This window comes from Aethalodelphis obliquidens, unplaced genomic scaffold (assembly GCF_003676395.1).
Source record: "Aethalodelphis obliquidens isolate GAN/ISIS:26980383/991018 unplaced genomic scaffold, ASM367639v1 scaffold11, whole genome shotgun sequence".
Classification (NCBI taxonomy): domain Eukaryota; kingdom Metazoa; phylum Chordata; class Mammalia; order Artiodactyla; family Delphinidae; genus Aethalodelphis; species Aethalodelphis obliquidens.
Window position 1 is genome coordinate 10190386 of NW_020837955.1, and position 25246 is coordinate 10215631.

At 39.1% G+C, this 25246-nt stretch overlaps 1 long non-coding RNA gene across 4 annotated transcripts in view; it reads right to left on the minus strand.

Moving 5' to 3' along the window:
- Positions 1-490: 490 nt before the first annotated feature.
- Positions 491-25246, minus strand: part of LOC113623187 (uncharacterized) — a 49823-nt gene continuing 25067 nt past the window's right edge. For all 4 annotated transcript variants that reach the window (XR_003433819.1, XR_003433818.1, XR_003433820.1 and 1 more), the window contains 3 exons: positions 24631-24754; positions 23731-23813; positions 491-832 (listed from right to left, as the gene is read on the minus strand). This is a non-coding gene — a long non-coding RNA (uncharacterized LOC113623187). The remainder of the gene's footprint in view (positions 833-23730; positions 23814-24630; positions 24755-25246) is intronic.

Consider the following 25246-nt stretch of genomic DNA (forward strand, 5'->3'; position numbering starts at 1 on the left):
ACTCACACCTTATGAAGTTTTGTTCAATAGACTTTAATTGTACATCCCTATTATTAGGTGGATAAACCAAACCATCTTAGCCTAATTCCATTAAATATTTGACCCTTCTGAGTTTTTTCTTGATCACTTGCTTAGTGGTTTTCCTTTGCTGAGGTAACAAATTTCCATAAACTAAGTGGCTTAAAACAACACAAATGTATTCGCTTTTAGTTCTGGACGTTGGAAGTCTGAAGTGAAGCTAAAAATCAAAGTGTCAGCTAGGTTTTTTCTGAAGGCTCCAAGGGGGAAATCCCTTCTTTTCCTCTTCCAGCTTCTGGTGGCTGTCAGCATTCCTTGGATGGTGGCTACACCACTCCAGTCTTTGCTTTTGTTGTCACACTGCCTTCTCCAATCCTAATCACCTGCCTCCATCTTATAAGGACACCTGTCGTAACATTGGAACCACTTAGATAATTGAGGATGCAAACCTTCCCATCTCAAGATCTTTAAATTAGTAGCATGTGAAAAGTCCCTTTTGCCATATAAGGTAACATAGATTCAGGAATTAGAATGTGGATATGTTGATTTTACTCCTGCAAGGTTCAGAAATCTGACATTAAGGGCACATGAATGTAAATTCATTGCTTGGGGCAGACTTACAAACTCACAAGCCTGATGTATAAGATCAGACTGTCCATTTTTGTTAATTTATTTTGAGAAATATAATATGTAAGTACTGAAATATTTAAGCCTGTATGGATAGATCTTTGTATCTCTACAGGAAAGTGTACAAGGAAAATCAAATCATAATCAGAAGGTTGGACAAGATCTTCAGTTCCATGTCATTTGAGTCCTAGAAAGAGAGGACAGAAAGATTCAGGTAGAAAAAAATATATTTTAATAAGCACTGTTCTAAAACATCCCAAAGTTGGTGAAAGAAATAAATTTACAGATTTAAAAAAGCACAGTGAACCCCATGTAGAATTAACTCCAAGAAAATTACAATTGAACACATCATAATCAAATAGCAGAAAACCACAGGGAAAAAATATATCTTACAATAGCTAAAGTGATACATTACATACAGGAGAAGAGCAATATGAATGATGGCAGAATTCCTAGCAGAGACCAGAAGATAGTAGAACTACACCTTTAAAATGCTGAAAGAAAAAAACCCTCAATCCAGAATTTTATATTTAGTGAAAATATCCTTCAGGAATGAAGGCAAACTAACCATTATCAGATGATGGAAAACTTAGAGAATTTGTCACCAACAGACCTACTGTAAAAGAACTGATAAAGGATGAAGGATGTTCTTCAGGTTGAAGGGAAATGATGCCAGAGGAAAAGTTAAATCTTCAGAATGAAGAAAGAGCAAGAGAATGATAAATATCTTTGCAAATGTAAAAATCTATTTTTCCCCATGACCAATGAAAGCAAAAATTATAAGATCTCAATGGATTTCAATAATTGTAGATTAAATTCATATGGAAACTATAACATAGAGGTTAGTGAAAGGTAGTAAATGGTTGCAAAGAATCTACATTTTACTTGAAGTGGTATAGTATTGAATCTAAGCAGGCAGTGAGAAATTGGCTATGTGTAGTGTAATCTTTAGGGCAAACACTAAAAAGAATAACACAAAGAGATATAGCCAAACAGCCAATAGAAAATTAAAATGGAATACTAAAAAACATATTCAAGTAATTCAAAAAGGTCAGGAAAGAAAGAAAAGGGGAATAAAAACCAAAGTTAAACAGAAAACAAATACAATCAGCCCTCCACATCCATGGGTTCTGCATCCACATATTCAACCAACCACAGATTGAAAATATTTGAAAACAAAATTCCAGAAAATTCCAAAAAGCAAAACTTGAATTTGTGGCACTCCAGCAACTATTTACATAGCAATTACATCGTATTGATAACTATTTACATAGCATTTAAATTATAAAAGATAAGTAATCTAGAGATAATTTAAAGTATATGGGAGGATGCCTCTAAGTTATAGGCAAATACTACATTATTTTATATAGAAGACTTGAGCATCCATGGATTTTGGTATTCACAGGGTCCTGGGAGCAATCCCCCATGGATACAGAGAGACAACTGTAAAATGGTCGACTTAAATCCAACCATATCATTAATTACATTAACTATTAATGGTCTAAAGAAAACACTACAGTTAAAAAAAGCAGAAATTAATAGTATATATTTTAAAAAGCAAGAACTTACTATATGCTCCCTAAAAATGACAAACTTTACATATAAAGGCAAAGATAGGTGAAATGAAATGGGGGGGAGGAGGGATAAAGATATACCATGCAAACAATATGCATAAGAAGGCTAGAATGACTTTTTATATCAAAAGAAAAGATTTCAAATATCAAAAAAATAAACTTTAAGACAAAAAATATTACCTGAGATGCAGAAGGATTTTTCATAATGATGAAAAAAAAAAAAAGATATAACAATTTAAAATGTGTATTCACCTAGTGACAGAATCTCAAACTACATGGATCAAAAGCTGAAGAATTAAAGGGAGAGATAGACTACTATACAAATAGAGTAGATTTTAACATCCATTTTTCAATAATTGATAGAGAAACTAAACATTAAAATATCAGGAAGGACAAAGAGATCTGGACAACACCCTGAAACATTTAAATTTAATTAACATTCATAGAACACTACATCCAAAAAATGCAAAATACAAATTTTTTTCAAGTTCACATGGTACATACACCAAGAGACACAATATGCTGAGTCATAAAGCAAGTCACAATAATTTTATAGCACTGAAATCACACAAAGTGTATCCTCTGACCACAATAGTATTTGATTTTTAAATATTTACTATAAATAATATATCTGGGAAAATTCTAAAGAGATAGAATTTAAATAATATATTTCTAAATATTTGTGACTGAAAGATGAAATAACCAAAGAAATTTGAAAATATTTTGTAGGGCAGGCCAGTAGGCTGGAAATTCAAAGTAAGGGTTGATGTTGCAGTGTTAAGTCTGAAATTTGCAAGCAGGACAACAGGCTGGAATATCAGTCAAGATTTTATGTTGCAATATTGAGGCAGAATTTCTTCTTTAAGAAACCCCATTTTTTGCTGTTAAGGCTTTCAACTAATTGGATGACGCCAACCCACATTTTGGAAGGTAATCTGCTTTAGTTAAAGTCTGCTGATTGTAAATGTTAACTACATCCACACATACATTCACAGTAACATCTAGCCTAGTATTTGACCAAACAACTGGGCACCATAGCCAAGACAAGTTGACACATAAAATTAACCATCAGATACAATACATCAAAGTGTGCAAGATGATGCTAAGGTATTGCTTAAAAAGGAAGTTATAGTTTTGAATGCCTAAATTGGCAAAGAAGAAAGATCTAAAACCAATGATATAATGTCCCCCCTTAAAAATAAACTAGAAAAAGAGCAAAGTAACCCCAAAGAAACTAGAAGGAAGAAAATAATAAAAAACAGAATTTAATGAAATTTTAAAATGGACAGATAATAGATAATTTTAAAAATAAAAGGCTGCTTTTTTGAAAATATCAGTAGTATTGAGAAACCTCTAGATAAACTGATCCATAAAAAAAAAAGAACAAAAGTCACCCTTAGTAGGAACAAAAAGAAGGTTATCACCACAAACATGAAAATGATAATAAGAGAAAATTACATACAACTTTGTGACAACAAATTCAACAACTTAGAAGAAATGGATAACTTCTTGAAAGGCACAATTTACCAAAACTGACACAAGAAGAAACAGAAAACAGGAATAGTTAAATATATATTAAATAATTTAAATTTTATATCAAAAACATCCCCCAAAAGAAAATTCCAATAAAATTCATATTAAGAGTGAATATCAAATATTCTAGGAAGAAATATCACCAATATTACCCAAACTTTATTAAAAAATAGAGAAGGAACAAAGGAATATTCTTCATGTATACAGAAGTAAAATCCTTAAGAAAATATAAGCAAATAATTTTTTAAATAAATTAAAAAGATAATAGATAATGACCAATTAAGGTTTATGCTAGGAATGCAAGGTTAGCTTAACATACAAAAATCAATCAATATAATTTACTATATTAAAAAAATAAAGCAGAAAAATGATATAATACTTTCAATACATGCAGAAGAAAACATTTGAAAAATTTTAACACTATTCATAATGAAAGCTCTGAACAAACTAGAAATAATAGTGAATACCTTCAAAGTGGTAAACAGTATTTTTAAAAATCTACCATTAATGTCATACTTAATGGTGAAAGTGCAAATTATTTTATCCAGAAATCAGGAACAAAGGAAGAATGCTTCCTTTCACCACTTCTAACCTGTATTGTTCTGGCACTTCTAGTCATTGCAATAAGATAAGAAAAAGACAAAAAAGACAAAACTTGGAAAAGGAAAAGAAAATCATCATTGTTTGCAGATGATATAATTTTTCACATAGAAATTTCAGAGAGTCTACAGAACAACTAGTAGAATCAATAAAAACATTATCCAGGATGCAGGATACAAGGTTATTATTTTTAAAACCTATGGTATTCTTATATACTAGCAAAAATAATTGCAAAGTGAAATTTAAAAAATTCCTTTCAGAGTGGTATCAAAAATATAAAATACCTAAGAATAAATCTAACAAAAACACCCAATACCTTGAAACTTAAAGCTGTAAAAAATTGTGAGAGAAATTAAGGAAGTCCTAAATAAATAGAAAAATATGCCATGTTCATGAATTGGAAGACTCATATTGTAAAGTTGGGAATTCTCACCAAATTGATCTATCTATCTGGAAACAACCCAAAAGTCCATCAAGAGGTGAATGAGAAAACAAATTGTGAATTATCCACACACAACGGAGTACTACTCAACAATGAAAAGGAATGGATTACTGATAGATGCAACAATTTGGATGAATATATACATCATTATGTTGAATGAAAGAAATCAGGGGGGAAAAAGAAAACATTCTGATGATTCCACCTATTTAATGCAGAAAAACTGGCAAAACCAATCATGCTGTTAGAAGACAGTAGAGTGGGTACATTTGCAGAGTGGTAGAGACTGGGAGGGAAAAAGAGAGGCTCCTTGGTCCCCATATTGTTTTTTATTTCTTGATGTAGGTGTTGGTTACAAAGTTGTGTTCACACAAAGAAAATTTATCAAGCTGAATATTAATGATATGTGCATATATGTGTATATATAATTAATATATATTTTAAAACAAAAAACACGGCTACATACTTTGCATTTTCTACTTCCTTGAGCAATTAATAGAACTAGTATTTTTTTGTGCCCCAGGGACCTTATACCATGATATCTGAAGTCACACTCTCTATTCTTGAACTCTAGAGCTAGTGACCCTCATCTTCATCAGTGACAAATACTATACCCTTATAAGCACCAGCGGCAGCTACAAGAACACTATACACCACTTGGCTGACGTCTAATGATGATAAGCCACTCTCCTATTTAAAGAACATTTGCTGGACATTCTAAGTTTCCACACACACACACACACACACACACACACACTACCACCATCTCTACCATTGCTAAGGAAAAGAACAAAAATTATATTGTAGCTATCAAAAGTAGCATTCTTTGCCATATGTCTGCCTATGTTCCCCTCTTCTGAAGATCATGAAGTAGATTCTTCTGTCATTATTTGGGGCAATAATTGCTTTTTGAGCAATCCTAATTGACAAATGCATTTGTCCATTCAGGCCATGTCCAGATGGTCACAATTCTATGAGTTAATAGGCATAGCATTTTATTCCAAATCTAAAACAAATGTTTGTCTCTCCAGGTCAAGTTCTGACAGGGCTAGAACCATCTCTATTAAAAACCTTGTCTCAACTTCAGGAATCCTGTGGGGAGAGAACAGACTGAGGGAAAACTTAGTGGCCTACATGTATCAATCACCATAAGCTACTGGAGAACCTGAATTCTCCCCCAGGGAAGACAAAAATTTGTCTGGAGAACACATCAGAGCTCACTGACAGATACCAAGACATCTGAAGCTATGAAAAATTGGTTTAAAAAAATAGTCCCAATTATAGCCATTATTGTATCCACGCTCCTTAAAAATGTATTTTTGCAGCTTATCCTATGAAAATGATGTCTCTTTTTTTTTAATTAATTACTTTATTTATTTATTTTTGGCTGCGTTGGGTCTTTGTTGCTGAGCGTGGGCTTTTCTCTAGTTGTGGCGAGTGGGGGCTACTCTTCGTTGTGGCGCACAGGCTTCTCATTGCGGTGGCTTCTCTTGTTGCGGAGCACGGGCTCTAGCCACACAGGCTTCAGTAGTTGTGGCACGCGGGCTTCAGTAGTTGTGGCTCGCGGGCTCTAGACCGCAGGCTCAGTAGCTGTGGCGCACGGGCTTAGTTGCTCTGTGGCCTGTGGGATCTTCCCAGACCAGGGCTCGAACCCGTGTCCCCTGCATTGGCAGGCGGATTCTTAACCACTGCACCACCAGGGAAGCCCCTGATGAGTCTCTTTATTCACCCCTTGAACTTAGGCCAGTCCTATGACTTGCTTTGGCTAATACAATATGGAGAAAGTGATGTTGTGCCAGTTCTGAGCCTAAGTCTCAAGAGGCATCATGTGCTTCCCCTTTCTTTCTCGGAACCCTGCCACAATCACATGAACAAACCCAAGCTAGCCTGCTGGAGGAGAGTTCAGCTGTACTAGCCAAGGCTGTCCTAGACCAGCCTACAGCCAGCTGATCCACATATGTGTAAGAGAGCCTCGTCATGATCAGCAGAGTTGCTTATCCAACCCACAGCTGCTCACAGACACAGAATGAGCCCATGGGAGACCAGAACTGCCTAGCTGACAGACCTGCAAACTAAATACACTTGTATTTTTAAGCCACTAAGATTTGGTTTTATACAAATTGTTAGGCAATAGATAACTAAAACAGAAATAGATGAGAGCATCCCTATTGCCACCATCAGAGATATAGATCTTTGGGAAGAATCTGGGTCTAATTTCCTCAGTTTGTGAATATAAGTAAAGATAAAACATAAAGGACATGAACTAAGAGTCAGAAGCACCAGCTCTTTTCTTTACTACATTTGGCTAATATTACAAAATTTCTTTGATCAGTTCCATTACGATAAACATATTACTAACTAGCACTTAGGCACTTAATATAGACAGATGATTATGCTAAACATTTTACATCGGTTTTTCCCCATAATCTGGAGGAATGAAGGATTGCTCAGAATCACACAGGGAACGTTTATGAATGTGAATTTTTCTAACACAAGAGCCCATGTCCTACAGTTCCATTATATTCTACTGCCTCTCACTATGGTAAGGCATAAAGCTGCAACTTAAATGGGGCTGAAAATCTAACATCAGTACACTAAGCCAATAATAACTGCAGTTCAAGTTATCCTTGAAAATGTCTTTGTCTATAAATTACAACACCAGCTGTCAGGAAGTCCACCAGAGTCAGTTTTTTCCTCCAGTATTGAACAGACAGCTAGAGTTTGGGAGGGAGAGAGGTCAGTATAAATAGATAGATTGAGTTTCAGAGTCCAGGTTGAATTTAAAAGAAAAATACATACACACAGGGCCATGTATTTTATAAGTGGTTAGATGTTCACACTACGAGAGATATATGAGATTTGAAACCCACTGAATGATCATCATACTCACCTCTCCCATTTCATTTTTCCTTTGGCCCATAAGCCAGACTGACAGATGGAATCACTGGGATATTAAATTTTGCTCTTTCTCTGTTCCTGTCTCTTTCTATTGCCAAGTGTTTAAACACTTAAATTCACAAAAGTTAAATGTGTATTTGGTGCAACTCCACTCCACTGTTTCAGGAAAGCATGATATGCCGTCACTTCCAGAGTCATCAAGGAAGTAAGAGTATGTGGAGAACTGGAAAGGGTGCCAGACTAAGAACCAGGATCCCCTGGACCTGATCCCTGATCTGGCACTAACTTGCTATGTGACCAAGAGCTATGTGACCTTGCTGTGTGTCAAAATCCATTTGACATCTCTGGAGCTCAGTTCCCTCACCTGTAAAATGATTTTGACTCTGAGAAATGTGCCTTAACCCTTTTATACCAAGAGAAAAAACCAAGCAGGTAAAATGTGACTGCTCCCAGGAAATCAGAAAGGGTGTGGGAGGCATGGGATTGATGCTTGGCTCCTGTTCCTAAAGGAACAACTGGTTTCCCTGCAGCTCTCCTGGATGCTTCCTGAGACCCAGACTTGTCATGCCTTCTGTCAGCCGCACCCTGCACCCCCGGGCTCTGTGATGTCATGGATCCAGGGTATGACAGTCCTGAGCTCCAGCCTTAGCTCTTTCCCTTATTACCAGCATAAACCTTGGCAAATTACCTAAGCTCTAATTTTAATTTCCTCATGCGTGCAACAGAACTAATAATATATATTTAACCTACATACACAGTAATAGATAGTATTTTTGTTAAGCACATAAGATAACACATGTTAAGCCCAGTTATTTTGTGCCCCTTGGGATCATGTAAACACTCCATAGGGAACAAAAACAGAAAACTACTAACTTAAGCAAAAAACTAATAATAAATTGGTAATAATAAATGCTACTGAGTGAGCTCAGAAAACTGGAGAGAGAGCAACCAGACCTTGGAAGGACTGCGCCCAGGGCAGACTTGGGCATCCCCACAGTAGAGTGAACCTGGGTCCCTGCCCCACCCACCTTCTGTGTTTAGGATGGGAACTGCCAGGAGACCTAACCCAATTGGCTTAGCTTGGATCATACGATGACATCTGGTCAAAGGGAAAGAGCTGTGTGATGGAAAACCCCGTTCAAGCTGTATGAAGTGAAGAGGGGTGACATCCCTGAAGGGAGGAGGTACTGTTACCAGAATAAGAGACAGATGTTGCTGGGAAGAGAGAAACCATATTGCACACCCAGTCGGGAGAGTCATCATCAATGTTACACAAGGTTAAATCCTTCTAAAAAGGCATTGTTGGGTTGTTGTTGTTTGTTTTTTAATGGCCTGTTCAGTGATATCACCCTCTGGTTATGTCCTTGCCATGACCTTTCCTGCTCCCCAACCTGCCTGCCTGTTGGGCCTTTTGTGCTTCCAGCCAATTTCCCATTGGAAGTCCTGCTGAGTTTAATTGCCTTTAGGGGCAAAGCTCTTTATGGGTTAACTAGGGCATAAAACACCATCAATCCAATGGGTAGGCCTAGGTGCTCCAAATGTAAGACTTGGTTTTCTCACTTAGAGATGCAAACAAACTCCACAAAATTGATGACTCAAAAAAACTTAGAAACTGTGATCTTCACCCAGAAACAACACAAAGAAACTCAGAAACCAGAGCAGAAATGTGGCCTCTCCATGAACTCCCTCCCTCTGTGAACTCCCTTATGCTATTTGAACAGCTGTCACGGGCTCAGCCTGGTCCTCTGAACCCTCCACGACGTCAGGTCAGACAGTAACATCAATACTATATTTAGCCAGGAGGGAATTAGGAGATGAGGAAAATCAGGGGCAAAACAGACCAAAATGAATAGTGCAGGCTAGTCTTTGTAATTTTTCTTAGCAAAGCAAGGAGATGCTTGATCTATATACTTAGGCTCAAGGGCTCCAGATCCTAATGTGAACTTTCTGGGTGATGTCTTGTGATTCATTTAATCTGTGGCCTTTTCCTACCCAGCACAAAATACCTGGATAAAAATTCATACCTGCAATCCAAAAGTGAGGAACCATAATTCAGTCTAACTCAGTTTTCAATGTAACAGAACCACCAGAAGTCAGGATACCTGGGTTTTCATCTAACTGCCAACCACTATCTAACTTAAGAGGTGCTGTTTTCCTTCTGTGGGTCTCACTGTTCTCATCCTTCGAGTGAGGATGCTGAACCACATGTTTCTAAGGTCCCTTCCTTCCTGATTTAATGTTCAATGAAGCTAGGGTCTGAGGGATTCCTAGGAATAAATGCTTCCAGTGTACACAGAACCCAGGTTTCTCCTGGGGAGGAAATACATGAAAATTAAAGGGCTCCATTTTCCCACCTTGATCTAACGAGGGTGAAGAGCTGAAAAGGGCACTTGTTAATGTTGCTTGTGAACTCTGGAAAATCATTCTTTGTGGGCAAGTGTTCTACAGTATTTGGGATGACAATAAAAGTCAGGGGTGAGCAAACTTTTTCTGTAAAAGGTCAGATAATAAATAATTTAGGCTATGCAGGCCTATTGTCTCTGTTGCAACTATTCAACCCTGGCTTTATAGTGTGAAAGCAGACACAGACAACAAATAAATGAGTATGGCTGTGTCCAGTACAAAGACACGTGGTGGGGACTTGACCCATTGGCTGCAGTTTGCTGACTCCTGATATAAGTGATGGTCTTATCTTTACAGAGATATTCAAGGCCTGATAGATTTTATGGACAGAGTCAGGGGAATGTTGCAAAGCTATAAAATAATTTGCAATAATAATAGTAACATGAAGATCACTGAAACAGGAGCCACAACATGGAAGTTAAAGGCAAATTCCATCATTTAACTAGTTCGCAAATTGTTTAACCTCTGAGAATCTCAGTTTCTTCATTTTTAAGTGGAAAAAAAAGGAAATGCTGTGCCTAAAGGAATAAGAACAAGAATAGCAACTATTCACTGTTGAATGTCATCATAAAATTTTAAATGCTCCTTCCACATTTATCATCATAGTTAATTCTATAGTAATCAAGACAGTATGTTACTGGCACAAAAACAGAAACATAGATCAATGGAACAGGATAGAAAGCCCAGAGATAAACCCATGCACATACAGTCACCTTATCTTTGATAAAGGAGGCAAGAGTACACAATGGAGAAAAGACAGCCTCTTCAATAAGTGGTGATGGGAAAACTGGACAGCTACATGTAAAAGAATGAAATTAGAGCACTCCCTAACACCATACACAAAAATAGACTCAAAATGGATTAAAGACCTAAATGTAAGGCCAGAAACTATCAAACTCTTAGAGGAAAACATAGGCAGAACAGTCTATGACATAAATCACAGTAAGGTCCTTTTTGACCCACCTCCTAGAGTAATGGAAATAAAAACAAAAATAAACAAATGGGACCTAATGAAACGTAAAAGCTTTTGCACAGCAAAGGAAACCATAAACAAGACGAAAAGACAACCCTCAGAATGGGAGAAAATATTTGCAAACAAAGCAACTGACAAAGGATTAATCTCCAAAATATACAAGCAGCTCATGCAGCTCAATATCACAAAAACAAACAACCCAATCCAGGAATGGGCAGAAGACCTAAATAGACATTTCTCCAAAGAAGTTATACAGACTGCCAACAAACACATGAAAGGATACTCAACATCACTAATCCTCAGAGAAATGCACATCAAAACTACAATGAGGTATCACCTCACACTGGTCAGAATGGCCATCATCAAAAAATCTACAAAGAATAAATGCTGGAGAGGGTGTGGAGAAAAGGGAACCCTCTTGCACTGTTGGTGGGAATGTGAATTGATACAGTCACTATGGAGAACAGTATGAAGGTTTCTTAAAAATCTACAAATAGAACTACCATATGACCCAGCAATCCCACTACTGGGCATATACCCTGAGAAAACCGTAATTCAAAAAGAGTCATGTACCACAATGTTCATTGCACTATTTACAATAGCCAGGTCATGGAAGCAACTTAAGTGTCCATCGAAAGATGAATGGATAAAGAAGATGTGGCACATATATACAATGGAATATTACTCAGCCATAAAAAGAAATGAAACTGAGTTATTTGTAGTGAGGTAGATAGGCCTAGAGCCTGTCATACAGAGTGAAGTAAGTCAGAAAGAGAAAAACAAATACCATATGCCAACACACATATATGGAATCTAAAAAAAAAGAAAAAAGAAAAAAAAAAGGTTCTAATGAACCTAGGGGCAGGACAGAAATAAAGACACAGACATAGAGAATGGACTTGAGGACACAGGGAGGGGAAGGGTAAGCTGGGACTAAGTGACAGAGTGGTATTGACATATATACACTGCCAAATGTAAAATAGATAGTGGGAAGCAGCTGCATAGCACAGGGAGACCATCTTGGTGCTTTGTGACCAACTAGAAGGGTGGGATAGAGAGGGTGGGAGGGAGATGCAAGAGGGAGGGGATATGGGGATACATGTATACGTACAGCTGATTCACTTTGTTGTACAGCAGAAGGTAACACAACAATGTAAAGCAATTATACTCCAATAAAGATGTTGAAAAAAAATTCTAAACAAAACTCTTAGCTTCTATCTAACGTGGTAGATGTTATCTAAGTGTCAACATTCTGGCTTGTAGATATCATTATTTCCATTTTACAGATCAGACACTGAAAGTCATGTGAAGAGTAAAAGTAACATGAAAACGCTCTGAAAACTGTACATTAGCATAAGGTGTTATAATTACTCAAGATAAGGAGTACAATGTTTCCCAAGTCTTCCTTTCAAAGATTAAAGTAGTGCATTTTCATCACAGAATTTAAAATCTAATTCATTTAAATTCTATTGAATTTAAAATGCATTCAGTAATGCATGTTCAGCACCCACTATTATGTGTAATCAGCCTCCACCCTCAAGGAGCTTCTGACCCCATATGTACAGAGCCCTAATCTACCCCTAAGGAGAAGCTAGAGAATCTCTCCTATTTCTTCGCCTTCCCTAATGCATATCCAGGAAAATAGAGTTGCTGTTATTTTCATGGATGTTATAATTACATGGCGACAGAGATCCAGGCATGGTTCCCACCTGTGCCAATAAGATGAGTGGAGGAACTGGGAGGGGGAGATTCTGAGCGAAATCTGGCATCTTCCAACTCCCAGTAGCCCTGTGGGTGAGAAGGCTGCAGAGGTTCTCCTTTGTCTGAACATGTGTAAAGGCAAAGATGACAGGCATACAGCGAGTATCCTCCCATGCTTTACACTGGATGATCAGATGAAAAAGACACACATGCAAGTCATCACTTTCAAGTGTTTGAAATCATCCCAGGCATTACCTTTAGACATTTTACAGTTTTAAAGAGCAAAGATCACAGTTGTTAAATTCCATCTGCAGAGCGCCTGACATTATAATTTGACACATGACATTTTTTGGTGTTTTTTGATGTACATTTTTGTACTACAGTTGACCCTTGAACAACACAGGAGTTGGTGGCACTGACCCCCCATGCAGTCAAAAATCCATGAATAACTTTACAGTCAGCCCTCCATGACTACAGTTCCATACCAGGGATTAAACCAATGGCAGATCATGTAGTGCTCTGGTATACATTTCAAACCTGTGTTATTCAAGGGTCAACTGTAAATGGAGCATTGTTCTAAAATAGGAAACTAGGAAACACATACACACACACAAATAATTGATGTAACAAGAGTAATCTATAATTTCATAAGACAAAATAACTGTTTAAGTGGTAAATCATTTACAAAGATGGTCACAACCACCTCTCCCTCCTGCATGCACTTTTGCAATGTGACTGCCAATCTTCTTATCTAGAGATGGAGTTTGACTTTCCCTCCCTGTGAATCTGGGCTGACATCGAAGCTTGTTTGCCAGTAGAATGTGGCAGAATGACATTTACAAATAATGATGTTAGGCTTTAAGAGGATTTACAGCTTTTGTTTTTGTCAGCTTACAGCCCTGAGTCTCCATATTTTAAAAAAAAAGTCTTCTAAAATAAGCTATTTAAATAAGATACAGTCTTATAACATCACAAGTGCAAGTTTCAACTGAAAATCGTTCATACCAAGAACAAAGAAGATCTCAAATCAAATGAGAAAAGAAAATGAACAAATATGACACAAATGTTGGAATCATCTGACTTGGATTTTAAAGCACCATCTAAAAAAAATGCTTCAGTGAGCATATGAACATGCTTGAACCAAATGAAAACATAGAAAGTCATAGAAAAGAAACAGAAGATATGAAGAAGAACCAAATGGAAATTTTAGAACTAACACACACCATAAATGAAATAAAAAACTCAGTTGATGGGTTCAACAGCACAATGGAAAGGACAGAGAAGAATCAATAAAGTTGAAAATTAAAATGATAGAAATTACCCAATCTATACAACAGAAAGAAAGCAGTAAAAACAAAAAAGAAAAAATTAATAGAGACTCAGGGACGTGGGGACTATAACAAAAGGTTAACATTCATGTCAGTGAAGTCCAGTAAGAAAGGGGAAAGAGGGTGGTCTGGAAGAGTATTCAAAGAGGGCTTCCGGGGCTTCCCTGGTGGCGCAGTGGTTAAGAGTCCACCTGCCGATGCAGGGGATATGGGTTTGTGCCCTGATCCGGGAAGATCCCACATGCCACGGAGCGGCTGGGCCCGTGAGCCATGGCCGCTGAGCCTGCGCGTCCGGAGCCTGTGCTCTGCAACAGGAGAGGCCACAACAGTGAGAGGCCCGTGTACCACCAAAAAAAAAAAAAAAAAAAAAAAGAGGGCTTCTCTGGTAGTGCAGTGGTTGAGAGTCTGCCTGCCAATGCAGAGGACACAGGTTCAAGCCCTGGTCTGGGAAGACCCCACATGCCACGGAGCAACTAAGCCTGTACTCCACAACTACTGAGCCTGCACTCTAGAGCCCGTGAGCCACAACTACTGAGCCAGTGTGCCTACAGCCCATGCTCTGCAACAGGGGAGGCCACCACAGTGAGAAGCCCACACACTGCAATGAAGATCCAATGCAGCCAAAAATAAATAAATAAAACAAGTAAGTTTTTTTTTTAATTAAAAGAAAAAAAAGTATTCAAAGAAATCATGGCTGAAAATTTCCCAAATTTGGCAAGACATAAGCCTACAGATATAAGAAGCTGAAAGAAACTCAAATGGGATAAACCCAAAGAAATCTATGTCAAGACATACTATAGCTAAACTTCTGAAAACTGAAGACAAAAAAATCTTGAAAGCAACCTGAGAGAAATGATGCATACCTATAGGAAAAAAAAAAAGTTTGAATGAGTAAGACTTCTCATTGGAATCCCTAAAGCCTGGAAAAAGGTAGCGCAACAATTTTCAAATGCTGAAAGACAAGAACCATGAATCCAGAATCCTATAATTAGCAAAAAATATCCTTGACAAATAAAGAGGAAATAAGATATTTCCAGATAAATGGTAACTAGAAATTGTTGCCAGCAGACCAACTAGAAAAGACTGACTAAAGGACGTTCTCTAAACAGAAAGAAAAATGATGAAAGAAGACATCTTGGAAAATCAGGATAGAAGAAAGCACAGAAAAATCAAAAGATGGGTAAATGCCGAAATATTTCCTTCTCTTAAATTTTCTAAATTGTGTTGGATGGTTGAAGCAAAAATTGTAACACTGTCTGCTGTGGTTCTCAATGTATATAGAGGAAATATGTAAGACAAGTATAATGAGAGAAAGTAAAGGGATTGAAAAGAGGGGTGAGTTTTCTACACTTAAGTCAAACTGGTAAATGTGGACACCTGTAGACTGTGATAAGGTGTTTATATGTAACGTAACACCTAGAGCAACCACTATACAAGCTATACAAAAAGAAACACTCAAAAATGCTATAGATAAATCAAAACTGAATTTAAGTAGCCCTCAGGAAGGCAAGAAAAAAGAACAGAAAAACGAAAATACCAGAAAACAAAATTCTTCAAAAAGCACAATTATAGTGGCCTCCAAGCACTCAGGTGCAGAGTGGTTAAAGCCAGTACTCTGGAGCCAGCCTGTCGGGTTACATTTCTGACTCCATCACATTGGGCAGATTCCCTAATCTCCCTGTGCCTCAGGTACTATATCTGTCAACTGGAGATAATAGTATCCACTTCACAGTATTTTGTTAAGGTTTAACTAAGTTAATATTTATTGACAACACTGCCTAGCAAATGGTAAATTATACACGTGTTTTCCAATTAACTAAAATATAGTTGACCTGAACAATGTCAGGGTCAACCCTCCCTATATGCGATTCCTCCGTGTCAGAGGTTCCTCTGTCTCTGAGGTTCCTTCATATCCAAGGTTCTGCATCCTTGGATTCAACAACGGAGTATCCTGTAGGACTGCAGCATTTACTGTTGAAAAAAATCCACAAATAAGTGGACCCACACAGTTCAAGCCTGTGTCCTTCAAGGGTCAAATGTAATTAAGTTGATTTCCCAACTAGGGTCAGAGAAACATCCAACTGGTTCTCTTTTTTGCCCTCATAAATTACACTGTGACAAACTTTCTTGTTCTTTAGGTTTATTCCATATTTCTGACTATTCTTAGGATACAGGAGTCCTCTGAAATATGTCCTGATGTTCATATGCAGCCCCACTTTTTTTCCTGACAGGATAATATACGTCACAGACTTCTGTAAGAGGTGGTTCTGACACAGAACTTGAATAAACAGAGTAGCTGGAGTTTCCACCAAATTCATTTTGCCAGCACAGAAAATAGAGTGGAGGTCTTTAAGACAGATGATGTAAATAAAGAAGCCCTAATTGCTTACGATTTTATACCAGTGAATTCACTAAGGCAGCATGGTATCTTAGTTATGAGCATAGACTCTGAGTTTAGATTGCCTGGGTTCAAATCCCAGCTCTATCATTTATTAGCTGTGCAATCTTGGGCCCATTGCTTAACTTCTCTGCGCTTCAGTTTCTTCATCTGTACAAAGGGAGGAATAATAGTATCTACCTCACAGGGATGTTATGAGGCTGAAATGAGTTAATACACCTAAAGTACTCGGAGTAGTGCCTGCCATTCTACCAAATAGAATAGCTAAGTGAAACCCCTTTCGTGATGGCCTAAATTCATCCTGAAAGCATGCAGATAAGAAAACAATCATGAACCTCAATGTGAAATGGTGAGGAAAAGAGGGAAAATACCTCCCTCTCTTATCGTTGAGTAACGTCAGCTGTCAAGAGTGCTGTAATAGAGCTACTGGTTATGGGCCACCACTATCTGTAGCCTGCTGAACATGGACTTCTCAATAAATCATCTCTAAAGGATGAGTGAAACAAGCAGTTTCGCATAAAGCATTGGTTTTTTTCATCTGAGCAGATTCTAGCTGCCTGCACATGTGGGAGCTTAGCACAATTATTTGATGACAAACAGGTAGGCCCATCCCATAGGGGCATCTAAAAGGCTCAATGCTTAGTCTGAAATCTTTGAATATCTTGGTTTAAAGGAATTCCGCTATTTTTGGCTTAAAGGAACTCCATGACTCAATGGGTTTATTCTTAAATTCCTTATGGCTGTAAATCAAAATATAAGATCATGCTTTGGGAGATGTTGTTTATGTTTTTAAATGGAGTTAAAAATAAATTGCTAAAATCTCTCAAACTCTGGGCTTAGGATAGATTCTATTTTGGGAAATTATTACACAGTATGTAAACAAACTGTACCAAGATAAATGGTACAAGATTCCATGATTCCTTGCTACTAAAGGATAGCAGCTGCTTGTTGTAAAAATGTCAGCTTCCCCTCTATCTTTAGTTTCTCTTTTCCTCACTTATAATGACTGATTTCACTCTGAAATCTAGACATGGGACAGACTATAAAAGCATTAATCCATCCATTTTATTCAACCTGGCAGCAGGATATTCAAGACGCAAAGGAATTACTCTATCGTCGTCAGATTTCATACACTGCAAAACAAACAAACAACAGAAAACCCCAGATGTTTGGGGCTGATACTTATGCCCTCAACTCATACCTAATTAGCATATTGACAACATATCTTGATTTCCTAATCCAGTTCCAATGTTAAATATTCTGGCCTATTCTTAGCATAAACTCTCAGATCATCCTGGAAATTCAAATAGCTAAGTGGTTTTTTTTATTACTTCCCTACAACCCTGAAGAGCCACGTGTTCCGTTTTAAGGGTGAAAAATATTAAGACCATGAGCTTAGGCAGCTCCTCCTGTTTCTAATAGCTGAGTATTGTCTGCCCATTTCCAGGACACAATGTTGGGGTCTGGCCTCCATAACGTGGGGAACTTGATTACTGTTCTGAAGAAAGCTTCAGAAGGGAGGCGTCTTGTGACTTCTTAAGAATTTCTGCTCCAGTGTGCTTTGGAGACCTCACGGATTGAAAGGAGAGTCTGGGGTAAATAAGAAGACTCCACTAGAGGACTTCCAGCTGGGGACTATTTGTATGTTGGACCCTGTTCTCTAAGGGGATAAGCTCAACAGAGCAAGTCCAAGGTAATGGGAAAAGAGACCAAAGAGCAGTCCAGCCTCTACAGCTGTAGTGTGTGGACTCTGGAGTCCAAAGACATGGATTTGGATCTTATCTTTACCACTTATTAGCTGTGTGACCTCAGATAAGTTAAAAAATCCTCTGTGGTGATAAAAACAGTGTCATCCTGATAGTATTGTTGTGAGGGTTAAATGAGCTAAAATACCTAGAATAGTGCTTCTGAAATAGTATTTCCTATTTGAGTATTATTATTGAGGCTGTTATTGGTACTGTTATGTCCATACTGAGAGAGATTTACAACGGATGCTCAGAAAACAAGAACTAATAAAACATATTAAGTGCCTACCATTCCCCTGGTCCGTTCAATAATATAAAAACATATGGATAAATGGGGAGAAGAGACAAATCTGCCATGCAGAAGAATTCCAAATAATTTATGTAGATACTCGAGCGTAACTCCCCACTCATAAGTGAGAGCCCCACGCGGTGACTCTCTTCCAAGGAGCGCAGTGTAGAAAGTGGCAGGGGACTGACAACTTTAAGAAACCTGACAAAACACTACCTCAGCCAGATGACCAAGGTCACCATCAACAGTGATGCGTCAGGTTAACTGCATGTACCCTAACCCCAGCCAACTCATGAGAAGAACATCAGATATATCACAGTTGAGGGACATTCAACAAAATACCTGACCAGTACTCCTCAAAGCTTTCAAGGTTATTGAATACAAGAAGGTTCTGAAAGACTGTAATAGCCAAGAAGAGTCTAAGGAGACATGGAAACTAAATGTAATGTGGTGGTTCCTAGAACAAAAAAGGATATTAGGTGAAAACAAAAGAAATCTAAGTATGGATCTAGTAATAATATCATACCATATTGGTTCCTTCATTGTAACAAATGTACCGTACCAACGTAAGACATTAATAACAGGGGAAACTGCAGAGGTATATGGGAATTTTCCGTACTATCTTTGCAATTTATCTACAAATATAAAACTGTTGTAGAAACTAAAGTTTTTTTGTTTTTTTTTTAAAGATATGGGTTAGGTTCACAAGGAACTCCCAGAGTGACGGGGGAGACAAGTAATTAAATTGTAACGCAGTGTGGAATGTGTAAGGATGGATGCATGTAAAATGTGCTGAGTCTGCACAGAAAATGGAAGGGTTAATGCCAACGTTGCGGGTGGTAAAGGTGGGCTTTTAGGAGGGAGGCACTGTCTGAGCTGCAATTTTCTGGAATGAATCAGGAGGTGGGGAGGGCAGGCCTCCTAAGCAGGACAGCTTGGGTAAAGATGTGGATACTACTGAGCCCTCTGGTGTTGTCAGGGCATTAAGTGGGCAGGAAAGGTGTCACAGCACAGGACACTGACGTGGGAAGAGCCAGATCAAAAAGGACCTGGCAGCTGGACTAAGAACTGGACCGCACTCAGTCAGAGGGAGGCCCGGCCCAGCAAGGCTATTTCCAAAAGGGGATGGTTGGAAGGGCAAAGCAGCGGGAAACACTGCTGACAGGCGCCCCATTCCCTTTCAATTCAAGTGCCTGTCGTTCCTCCACTGCCGGAAACGACAGCTGGAACATACCAGGCCTGACCTACTTTTAATTCCATTTGTCTGCTCATGCCATTGGGCTCAATTTATTGGTGGCTAATAGGCTCTTTCTAGAGAAAGATTCATGACTAGAGAAAAAGAACTTAATATTATTAGTCAGAAGGCTTCTCCTGGAAGGGAGAGGGCAAATGACCGAAGGGCCCTGTCCCTAAGGCTTGGCCTGGATGACAGGTCTTAGCCATCTCAGCCTGTGTGTGGTCATGTGAAACAGAGCCCCACCAGGGAGGGCAGGGGGCAGACGTTAGGCCGGGGGTTGGAATGGAAATGCACTTTTATCAGGGGCTAGTATCGAGGAAAATGCCCTGGGGATTGGACTCCAACCTGAACACAGGCCAGCAGCCTAGAAAGGCTATTAAAATAAGAAGACAAATCTCTATCACTCTTTGCAAAGTCACCAGCATACTGCTTACATCACTAAGAAGAGCAGTGTGGGTTATGAGTTGAGTTGTGCAGATTTAAATGCCAATGTTTGAAATCCTCAAAGAGAATTTCTCCAACCAATACTTTTGGTTGTCACAGAAATGGGGAGAGGCAAGAATTGCCAGACGTCCCACAATACCTGGCAGGGTCCCACCTACCAAACAATTATCCTCCATTCCACACGCTTTTTACACATCACTCCAGAGAGCCATGACGAGCAAAATCTGGGCAGACTTATCAGAGCCTAGAACACAGTGCTGTGTTACACAGAAACACAAAGTATCTTCTGCAAGCTATTAATTCTGCAGAAACAACAACCGCCAGGAAAACCAAAGAGGTTTCATCGTTTGAAATTTCCACAAGCCGTTCACCATTCTGCACAGTATCATGACTTAGAGCAACACGGACGGTAGCTTTTGGATCTTAGACTGTGTGAGCTTGCACTTGTAGTCTATGCATTTACAGAGGTTCTATATATAAATGCCTGGTATAGAATGTCTTCATTAGGTCTTCCACTGTGGTTATGTTTAAAAATTTACATATTGAAATACATATATCACTTTAGCAGAAATTGTTTTCTTTTTATTTCTCCTGTATATTATCACTAAAATGTTACATTAACATTTTAATTGTGTGAATGGGTCTCTTCCTTTAGGATAATAAAGAGGACATTACCAAATGTTTGCTTTAATTAGGTGTTGGGTCTGATAGGGTTGAGAAACACAGTATTAGATACAAGGTGGCGGTGAAAATGGGAGGGAGGAGAGCCTCTCTCAGCAGCCTGCCCTTTCATCATCTCTAGGAGGAAAAGAAATGGCTCTGGTGGGCTCTGTTATTCCAGGAAGCTGCTGGACTGAAACCACAAGGGACTCAGTTTAAGGAAATTCCTGTGGGCAGAAGCCGAAGTGGGCTCCAGGACTGTCCCAGAAATCTGGAGCTACTCTGAGGCCCAATTAAATGCAATTAAATTAAACTCCAAACATGCTTCAGAAATATCAAGGGAAGTCTAATCTCCTTAGGGTTCTGAGACCAAGCCAGGGTTGGGTTCTGCTTTAAAAGAGTGATACTTCCCACACAGAGACAGAAGGAAGCCTCATGGAACTGTTTTCTGTGAGAGGGCAGGGCAACTACTTACCAGAGTTTCCTACATTGGGTGTCAGCACCCTTGCTGGAATTAAGTCGATTTCCTTTGGTTCGATAAGGTTAGGTTTTGTTTTCACCTTTAGGAGGATTCGGTGAAGATGATGCTGTTAGTAAAGACAAATATGATGGTGATGATACCAGCCAGTACACAGGGGAACAGAAACGCCCTTTGGGTTCTGATGTCAGTATCCAGTTCCTCCTCACTAAGCACCATGGAGACAGCCTTTATCCAGTGCAGCCAGGGGACAAGCTCTGAGCCAGGTAGCCTCTTCCTTTGCACAGCGCATATTGTTTTTGACCCACACAGCCTCACTAAGGTATCTGGTTTCTTGCATCAGAGTAGGGTACACAGTTCTCAGAAAAGAGGACCTGAACAGACATTCAGATCAATGGTGTCTACCACCATGCCCCACAAGAGTTGCAGCAAAGGGCTTCCCTGGTGGCGCAGTGCTTGAGAGTCCGCCTGCCGATGCAGGGGACACGGGTTCGTGTCCCGGTCCAGGAAGATCCCACATGCCGCGGAGCGGCTGGGCCCGTGAGCCATGGCCGCTGGGCCTGCGCGTCCGGAGCCTGTGCTCCGCAACGGGAGAGGCCACAACAGTGAGAGGCCCGCGTACCGCAAAAAAACAAAAAGAGTTGCAGCAAGAAGCTTCCTTAGTATGCAATGCCTATTTCAGAAGATTCTGGACATTAGCCCTGGATGAGGATTAGAGCCCGTATATAATTTCTCAGGGTACTTGTGATTTTACTAACTTGTCAGCAACAATATTACCCTCCTTGATCTCCCAGGGGTTTATCAGATTCAGATTGTGTTATTTATCTCCATTTCCCTTAGTGAAAATATTAAAAGGTCAGTGCTTAAACTAGCTGAGGAAATTCATGCTGCACCCGAAGAGTGGTATGCTAAACCCAACCTGAGGGGGAACTTTCAACTGAAGTGCTTCGTGCAGAACCCACATGGTTTATACTTACTATCAGCACCAAAAGTCATTTACAGAGAGCTGTAAGTTAGGTGTTGGTTTCTTTAAGAATTTGGAACTTTTATGGCAGTTTCAGAGGAATATTCCTCTAAAGGAAATAACAGCAAAAAAAAGAAAAACAGCACCATCAATAAAGTGCTATTTATTGAGTCCTAACTACATTTCAGATGTAGTGCCAAGGGCATGTGGCCTCTGCTATCGCAGTTATTCCTCATAATAACTCCATGATACAAGTATTATCATCTCCGACTTCCAGTCAAGCAAACTGAAGTTCAAATATGCTAATTAGCTTTTCCAAGCAGCTTGAAAGTAGAAGATTTGAATCCAGGACTGTCTGGCTCCCGTGCCCTGGTTTTTAATCACTGCCCCACGAGAGGCAGTGTGGACCATGGCTAGAGTATGAACCTCGGCATAAAACATGTCCTGAGTCACTGGCTGTGTGATCTGGAATAAAAATCTCAACACTGGCGTTCTGTTTCTCCAAGATTTCACGGTTAGTCTGAAGAGAGCTGAGTTGGGTGCAGACAGCTGGCTGAGGCCGGGCTAGATCGTTATTCCCTGAACCAGCCCCCAGAGTCTGCTGAAAGGTCATGCAGTGAATATTTCAGGTGCACACTGATGAGCTAGTTGGACTCACGCTTGAAGAATAATGGTAACAACGAACTTACGGATTTATGTTCGCAAGGCCAGGCCTCTTGAAGCTGTTCATTTCCTGGTCAGTCCCTTAGCACGAGGTGAGGAGTAGAGACAGCTGTCCTCTACCGTCAAGTTTTTGCTGTGCTGTGTTTGCAATCTAAATGCAGCTGTCCAACCCAAGTGTCCATTCACAGATGAATGGATAAAGAAGATGTGGCACATATATACAATGGAATATTACTCAGCCATAAAAAGAAACGAAACTGAGTTATTTGTAGTGAGGTGGATGGACCTAGAGACTGGTCAGAAAGAGAAAGACAAATACCGTATGCTAACACATATATATGGAATCTAAAAACAAAATTTCCTGATGAACCTAGTGGCAGGACAGGAATAAAGACATAGACGTAGAGAATGGACTTGAGGACACTGTAGGGGAGGGGGAAGCTGGGGCGAAGTGTGAGTAGCATCGACATATATACACTACCATATGTAAAATAGATAGCTAGTGGGAAGCGGCCGCATAGCACAGGGAGATCAGCTGGGTGCTTTGTGACCACCTAGAGGGGTGGGATAGGGAGGGTGGGAGGGAGGCTCGAGAGGGAGTGGATATGGGGATGTACGTGTGCATGTGGCTGATTCACTTTGTTGGGTGACAGAGGCTAGCACAGTATTGCGAAGCAGTTATACCCCAATAAAGATCTATTAAAAAATAATAGTAAAAATAAAAATAAATGCAGCTATCTAAATGCAGCTGAGATTACCTCATCCTTCTGGATTTTGCTGCTATTAGATGGTAGAAACTGCTGACTGAGTAGCCCAGCTACCACTTCTGGACTCATGGGAACTAAATCCAGAAAGTATATATAGAGAGAGATACTATGTAATACATATAGAATACATAGTATTATACATATACAACACATACATTATATAAATTATATAATTTATAATGTATAACTTATATAATATCTCATATGACATTGTATAATGCCTAATATGTGTGTGTGTATATATATATATACATATATCAAAGCCCAATTACTAGCTGCACATACACAAAAATACACAAAAGTTAAAACTATTTATAGATCAAAACAAGTACTTATATGACTGAATTAATACATGGCATGGATATAAAATACCCAGGAGAATAAATTTTAAAGGAATACAAACTTTATCTAATTATAGTTCTTGAGAGGAAACATGGTGGAAAGAGCTTGGTTTTCCTCCAGCTCTGCCACTAACTAGCTCAGTAAATCTACAAGATCCAGTGAGGTCCATAACAAGCTTATGGGTCAGACAATTTAAATTACGGTGAGGCAGGGCACTGATATGTGCAATACAATTCACATGTGCAACAAAAACAAAAGTCCTTTTTGTCCCATAACTAATCACATCTTTATGGGGCTCTCATTCCCACCAATAGTGGAAAAAGGAAATAAATATGACAATTCAAGGTTATTTAGTTTCAAGTTTTAAAAAGCCTCCTTCAGTGTAAAACTTCATTTGAGCGAATAGTCTACTCAAACTCCCTCTCAGCAGTTTTTCCCTCTTTCTTCAATTTCAGTGTTCTCCTATTCCCTCCTTCTTCACAGTATAGTATCTGAGTATGCATCCTCTCCTCATAGGACTGGGCCATCTAGTCTACCTGCTTTCCTTACCTCACAGTTCTACAATGCAAGTGTTGGTGCAGACAGGCTCCTAGGCACTCTCTACCAGTGTCTGTGGAGATGCAGCTAATCCTGGCGATGTAGGATGTCATGCTGGCCCCTGCTCCTAAATCTCCTAAATAAAGTGGTCAAAAGAGTTCCAGAAATAAATGTCTGAGAAAGTACAAGAGATGGAATCTTATTCATCATTCCAACTACACCCACGACATCAATAACCATTTACAGTAGGTGACTCAACATGTTTTATCTCCAGCCCAGACTACTCCTACATCTGACATATGTAGCCAAGTGAAACTCGTATCTCTATATGGTGTCAAATTGAATATACTCAACCAAATTCATAATCTTAATCTCCCCAAATCTGGCATTCTCTTGGAATTCCTCAAAACAATAAGTGCATTTACCATCCCCCAGCTATTCAAGCTAGAAATTTAGAGCTAATACTGGCAAGTCTCTCTACCTCAGCCTCTATATATAACTCATCATCAGGTCCTATTTCTTTGACCTCCTAATTACCTCACAAATCTGCCCCTTTCCCTCTGTCTTCACTGCCACCTCCTGCTCCAAGTCACCATTGTCCCTCATTTGGATTTCTTCAAACCAGTCA